Below are 6,476 nucleotides of genomic sequence, written 5' to 3' on the forward strand. Positions count from 1 at the left end.
ATACGTGCACGGCCTTGTTTTCCTGAAAATAGAGTCAAAAGGAGGCAATTTCTTCACTTCCAGTTGCCACACAGCACTCCAGCTGCCAGGCTCTTTCCCCCTCCTGGCTTACAGCCATGGTCCCTTTGCTTACGTTTCTCTTGCTGTCTTCTTGGCTTTTTGACCACTTCTCTCTGCTTGTTCTCTGGTTGGTCCTTCTCACTACAGGGAAAAAGCTACCAGACAACATCCATCTCCTTGCATTAAGATCCAGAAACACTCGTACAGCTTTCAATCAGTGTTTTGGTTGGTTTCTCCTACATCTGAAGCGATCTCACTCTAAAAAAGAGCTTCTATCTCTCCACTGCCACTATAACATTATCTATGGATATCTACTATCAGAGAAGGGCGACCAAGATTGTGAAAGGTCTCGAGGGCAAGACTCATGAGGAGCAGCTGAGGTCACTTGACTTGTTCAGCCTGGAGAAGAGAAGGCTGAGGGGTGACCTCATCACAGCCTACAGCTTCCTCAAGGGGGGCAATGGAGGGAGACGTGCTGATCTCCTCTCTCTGGTGACCAGTGATAGGACACGAGGGAATGGAATGAAGCTGCATCAGGGGAAGTTCAGGTGGGAAGTTAGGAAAAAGTTCTGCACTAGGAGGGTGGTCGGTCACTGGAACAGGCTCCCCAGGGAACTGGTCACGGCACCAAGCCTGTCAGAGTTCAAGGAATGTCTGGATGATGCTTTTAGTCATATGGTTTAGTTTTAGGTAGTTGTGTGAGGAGCAGGGAGTTGGACTTGATGATCCTTATGGGTCCCATCCAACTTGAGGTATTCTACGATTCTATGATGTACTGCCTATATACTTTATAGTCAGTGCATGCTCTGTGCAGTTGGATTTTGAGGATTTTCTGATGGACATGAACTTTTGCTGTGACTTTTAGTGAACTCAGGATTGAAGGTTTCCCAAAACCTGGCTGTAATACATAATACAGCCCAATATTTCTTGTGTTTGGTTTTATAATGCACTCCATTCAGTTTGCTTTGGTCGTAGACATTCTGTTTTCTGGATATCACCAATGTTTTGTACTAGCAAAACAAACATAGGCATCATTGGAAAAACCTGGTGACTGATGAGGAAAAGAAGAAAAGGACTTGTCACACAGCTTGATATCAGAAGTGTTTCAAATGTGATCAGGAATTAGGTTGTCAGCAGTTGTCTCTTTTGACCCAAACAGCTAAAATTTGGTTTAAGTTACACCCATGTGAAGAAGAAATGGAGGTGGTACCAAGAACGTGCAGAGAGTACTTTCCTGAGTACAGAAGAATCAAACAAGCAAAGACCATCTTCATGTTTTCAGGTCCAGGCCTTTGGTTGCGGCCTGTATGCCTCCTGTAGAGTTGGAGTACATTTGGGCTGGTCTTCCAGTTAAGTTTCCTCTGAAAGAGAAGTCAGCTCATACACAAGAAAAATGCTTAGAAACTGAAACCACCAGAAGGCATCTGAGGACAACAGCAGCTCTGCACTATTGCCTCAAGTCAGTTTTATAATACGAACATACCTTTCATTAAGTGAATTCCTTTCACCTTCTCTCAAAAAGGCACCAAACAAAATCTGATTGAGTTATTCTGAAACTTCCTTATCTCTTATTTACTCACTACCATCCCTCTCCTTACCTGAACTCCTCTCCCTTTCCCATGCAACGCTCAGCCAAAGTCCCTTGACCCAGAACTTTCAAATTCTTGAGTGGTTTTGCATATCTCTCTGCTGTGGACAGAAGCCTGCACTAAACTGCCCCTTCCAGCGATGTCAATATAGGTTACAATTACACCTATCAGTTTCAATGACTTTTAATCCAGCTGCAACAATAGTGATTACAGCTAAACTGCCATAAACATGTTTCAGAGTAAATAACTTAAATATATCTATTCAAAACTCCAAGAGCTTCTGCCTCGTTACTGAAAGACACAGGAAGAGAAAACTGCATGGGCTATATTGTGTTCGCGTTCAGGAGGTTAATTTGATAAGCAGAAAATTTAGGAGAGTAATGGGTTGGAGAAAGTGGGTTTAGGTTTTGGCAGAATTCAGCAGGAAAAGGTATGCTTTGCTCGCAAGACCACAGTCACGGGTGGCGGTGAGCTGGTCCGTGAGTTTGCATCCACTGTGCGTCAGTCAGAGGGAGAGGGAAAAACAAAAGGAATTGCATCAGTTTGTGCTAAGCCCAGGTTCAGGTTTAAGCTCTACAGAAAAGGCTGGGAGAAGAGGAAAGTGCTGTGAAAGATCTCTGGCAAGAGAAATTTTTTTTGGCAGTTTTTTGAGATTAATTATATTGCTGCAAGTCACTCACCCTTCCCACTGGTGTCGTGGATTGAGGTACAGGTCACAGGCTTGTATTTAGCCCAGCTGGCAACAAACACAGGTTGTTATGCCTCTGACGGTAGTTAGGTAGCCTATGTAAAATGCATGGCTCATCTCAGCCAAGTTTTAATTAGGCAGCTGTCCTCATTACAGAACAAGTTTAGCAATTCACTCACATAGGCAACTCCACTTGCAGTGTGAAGGATAAAACAGACTGGAGTGTTAACCACTGTCTCACCCTTCAAAAGAGCATCCCGAGGGCAGGGTTGCAATGCACTGAACAGGGAGACAAGTTACACCAATGATGTTTTGGTCTATTCCTGCTCCGTAGCTCAAGGAACTGGGTTTCCCCCCATGCCAGTCTGGCTGGCACCATTGCTTTTTCATCCTCCAGCAGTTTTCATTTTTCTTCTCCACAGCTGTCTAAATGTTGGGTTCCCTCGCTTTCCTTCAGCTAGAAGTTTGGCAATGATGGGCTTATATTGGTCATTCCCAGGTTTTAAATGAAGCGTCTACTTTAGCCACTTGGTACTGCTACTTTTCTAAAGAATTATTATTTTCACAGACTGAAAAATATTATAAGGCAGATGGAAAGTCTATGTTCAAAACTCCAGGCTGCTTCCATGGGCAGGGATCTATCACTCCAGCTTTTGTCTAGCACTAATACCAGTGAGAAGACGGGATGAGATTTCACAAAACATCTGCTTTTAACTGTGGGAACATGGTGCTTACTTAACAGGATTGATATTTTGGGGTACTCTTGATCTTTGAAGTGGTGAAAAGAAATGATTGATTAGACCAGAACTTTTCAGCCATTTCTGACTTGCAAATTCCCCACTTCTGCAGCTCCAGTTTCTGCATATGTGCATATGGGGCTGCATATGTACTGTGAATTTTAACCTACTTCCAGTAAATTTGCGTTTCTTCTTTTTCCTGTCTTACATGAATGCCTCAGAAGTTGTTCATGGATCTGTAGCCATCTCTGGGCTGTGGTTTGAAAACCACTAGATTAGCCAACCTGCAGCACCAATGCCTGTGTAAACCAATCCTAGGATTCTCTTTGGTGTAAGTTAACACAAGGTTCTGTGTCCCAAATCATTCCACGTTTCACTTAAAAAACTAGTACCTCGTGAGCCTTGCCACTTGGCTATATCAGACTACCTGCTAATGTTTTAAAAGTCTTTCCCTGAAGCATATTTACAGGCAGGATTTTTTGGTTTAAATATCTATGTGGCTCACAAGTTTGTGAAGTTAAAAATGCAGCCAGAAACCACTGTAAACATTGCATCACCAGCTGAGGAGGATCTGGAGACACTGTGTCGAATGGTCAAGAAGAAATTCACTTTAAATACACCTTGGACTGCTGCCTAGAAGAAGGGAGGGATTCAGTAGCTGACGTTTACATTACAAGTTGCGTTGTGTTGTATAAACAAGAGCAGCCTGACGCATCAGTCGGCAGTGTTTCAGGGCACTGCGTTTAAAAGTGACCTCTTCATTTTGCAAGATGTGGGCTGATCTTGTCATCAATGGCAAAAATGCATCTAATTCAGTGGGAGAGCATGTTGGGGTCCTTCAAGAATACTTATGGAGATGCATGGCTATATGGTCTATAACATAGGATTGATAGGCATAATCAACCTTTATTCCCTCATGTATAAGCTAATGGTTTATGCAGAAGATTAAAATTCACCAGCTGAATCTCAGCTGCATTCAATGAGATCACAGGCTGCGTAGGAGAAAGAAGGAGCTGCAGTAGGAAACATGAATACTTACTGGAACAGATGTTAAGAGACTTGTCTATGGAGCAGTAAACACGACCAAGGATTTTTAAGCCCGAGTTTTCTTAAGGAAGAAGATTCCCAAACACATGGCTGTAAAGAAGGGAATTTTATGGAATCATTTCTCCAGCGTGCCTAGAAATTATTCTGAGTATATGGTGAATTTGAGTGTAAAATAATAATTTAAAGAGAAGAACAGGGATAAACTGTTGTATCACTACAGGAAAGCAGTTGTTCTCTTCCCCTACCCATGTCCCCATCTGCTCTCTCCTTTTACCAGCCCTGGAGCTCACCTACCTGAGCTGAGTCCATTCAACTCAGTCCAACAGAAAACTACTCACTTTCTCACTTCAAACTCACACTTTTCTGCTGTTCTAATGTGTTGAACTGGCTCAGCAGAAGATGAGAGGAACCTGCTACAAAAGACATGCAGGAGGTCTATGCCAGGCGTACGAGAAGGAAGAAGTAGGACAGGTCATTCCCCGTTTTGTGGCAGCAAGGCCCCCAAACAGCTCAAGCCTTATTCTACAGCTTCACGTGCTACGTGTGTGCTCTTTCGACATGACGACGTGACCCCATCCCAGACAGCTGTGAGATTGCTTGACCATCTTCAGGAGAAATAATAGGGAGGGCACAGGAGGATTTTTAGCCTTTGGTTATTTTGCCGGTTATTCCTCACAAAACAGATAGATTCAAGCCTGATCTAAAACGTCTTCAGCCTCTAAGTCACGTCTTGCTATACAAACAAGTGTGGGACTAAATAACCAGTGCTTGATGGGGACATGTGCGGTCAGCAGGGTTGATCATATGCGTAGGTGCTTGGGCAAAAGAGAACTGACGTCAGCTGCAGGGCCAGGTCCTTGTCTTTTTGGGCTGTGAGCTCTACCTAGTCACGTACTCGACGGTTCTCCTTTCTGCCTTGCGTCTACTGTCGTTCATCTGCTCGTGCTCTTGACGTCATGCCCTCGTATCTTCTTGTTCCCTACTTTTTAACCTCGCTTTCCATCTATGTCACTACTGTCTTCAAAAAGGATTGTTTGTAGCCACTTTTATTAGCAGAAAGAAAAACAGACGAAGACCACAAGAAAGGAGGAAGCCGCAGAATAAATAACGATTGAACTTCACCATGAGAACTTCTTTTGATCCACTGCAAAAATAAATAAATGCCTCCATATCAGCCGGTAAGGAGAGGTGAACGAATCTGTTAGATACAGATGGTTTATTGTCTAGCATATTGTTTTTCTCATTTTATATCTTGCAGAAGCAATGACGACATGTCTGAAAATGTCAAGAAGTTTCGGAGAGATTTTTTTTCTTCCCTCTCCCTGCCCTCAACTCTTCTATTTTAATTCTGGATATTCTCATCAACACACAAACATAATCATAGCTCCTGACACATACGCATGGAACAGCACCTGATGTCTGTGTTCAGTATTACTGGCCGTAACTAAATGTGACAGAGTCTTCCCCAATGGGTATTTAACAGAACTGGTATTTTAGCTGCTCAGACAGCTTCTATTTAAAACAAGTGAGAGCATAAAAGCAATATTCGGTAGCCATGGCATGTATAAACATCAGGTGAACCTGACTTCAGGACAAGTGCTAATATCTTTCTGCTAAGAATCAGGAGAGCTCTCCACTGGAGAACGCCCCGGCCGACGCAGCTGGGGCCGTGGCTCCCTGTGCCTGAGCATGTCCCCGTGTCACCCCGGCCACCTGCTCTCTCCTCAGGTCACCCTCCGTAACAAACCGGCCCAGCTGCCCCCGTGGCTGTGCCCACACCTCGCTACGGGGTCGAGCTGAGCGATACCCGCAGACCGATGCCGGCACAACGCGGGGCGGCGGCGATGGCGATGGCGATGGGGAAGGGGCTGCCGGCGGTGGCTGAAGCGGCACCGCTGCCGAACGCAAAGCCGCGGGCTCACTGCCAGCGTAAACCAAGCAAGGCAAGGCAGGCTGCTGCCTCCTCGTCCCGCTCTGCGCCCACGGCGAGCAGCCATGGGGCTGGGTAAGGACCATCCCGCGGTGCGTTTTTGTGACTCCCTCCTCGCAGCTGGCTCTGACCCTCGCTGTACCCTCCAGCAGCAGCCCGGCACGAAGCCAGTGCAGCCATCCCCTCCTGAGCCGTAAATAGTTGGGATCGGCAAGCCGAAATCGGCCGGAGTAAGACAGGATCACGCTGGCGGGAGTGACGAGAGGCGATACCTCCCACTTGGGACAGCGGTGACCTGTTAGAGGGTCTCTGCAAAGCCCAGCCTCCGGCCAAGCACCCAGGCCGGCTCGCAGGCCCCGCCGCTGCCCGCCCCCCCCGGCACGGCGCACCTGCACCGCCCGCCCGGCCCCCCGCGGCGGGCAGGG

The sequence above is a fragment of the Pelecanus crispus genome, chromosome 1 (genome assembly GCF_030463565.1).
Source record: "Pelecanus crispus isolate bPelCri1 chromosome 1, bPelCri1.pri, whole genome shotgun sequence".
NCBI classification, from domain to species: domain Eukaryota; kingdom Metazoa; phylum Chordata; class Aves; order Pelecaniformes; family Pelecanidae; genus Pelecanus; species Pelecanus crispus.